Genomic DNA, 1,100 nt, shown 5'->3' on the forward strand with positions numbered 1-1,100 from the left:
GTCTTGGGTGTAAGACTTTTGTCCCTTTTGAGTTTATATTTGTGTATGGTATACAATAAGGGCCTCATTTCATTCCTTTGTGTGTCGATAGCCAATTTCCCCAGCACCAGTTGTTGGAGAGAATGTCTTATTCTGTATTCTTGTACAAACTGTCAAAGATCAATTGAACATATGTGCATGAATTTATATCTGTGGTCTCTAGCCTGTTAATTGCTCTATACATCTGTCTGTACACCAGTATCATGCTCTTTCCATTATTATAGCTTTATGATATATTTTGAACAAGAAAGTATGATACTTTCAGCTTTGTTTTCCTTTCTAAAGTTGAGTTGGCTATTCGTGAATTTTATTTTATTCTTTTTTTTATTTTTTAGTAGTTTACTGTTAAATTGGTTTCCATATAACACTCAGTGCTTCTCCCCACAAGTGCCCCACTCCATGACCATCATCCCTCCCCCTCCCCCTTCAGTCCATGGTTCGTTTACAGTATTCAATAGTCTCTCATGATTTGTTCCCTCTCTCTCTCCAAATCTCTTCCCCCTTCCCCTCACTATGGTCCTCTGTTAGGTTTGTCCTGTTAGACCTATAAGTGCAAACATATGGTATCTGTCCTTCTCTGCCTGACTTATGTCACTTAGCATGATACCCTCAAGGTCCATCCACTTACCTACAAATGGCCAGATTTCATTCTTTCTCATTGCCATGTAGTACTCCATTGTATATATACACCACATCTTCTTGATCCACTCGTCAGGTGATGGACATTTTAGGCTCTTTCCATGATTTGGCTATTGTTGAAAGTGCTGGGGTACATGTGCCCCTATGCATCAGCACTTCTGTATCTCCTGAATAGATCCCCAGCAGTGCTATTGCTGGGTTATAGGGGAGTTCTATTGATAGTTTTCTGAAGAACCTCCACAATGTTTTCCAGAGTGGCTCACCAGTTTACATTCCCACCAACAGTGCAGGAGATGTCCGTCTCTCCACACCCTCACCAGCATCTATAATCTATTGATTTGTTCATTTTAGCAACTCTGACCAGTGTGAGGTGGTACCTCTGTGTGGTTTTGATTTGTATTTCTCTTATGATGAGTGACACT

The sequence above is a fragment of the Suricata suricatta genome, chromosome 3, assembly GCF_006229205.1.
Source record: "Suricata suricatta isolate VVHF042 chromosome 3, meerkat_22Aug2017_6uvM2_HiC, whole genome shotgun sequence".
Taxonomy (NCBI): domain Eukaryota; kingdom Metazoa; phylum Chordata; class Mammalia; order Carnivora; family Herpestidae; genus Suricata; species Suricata suricatta.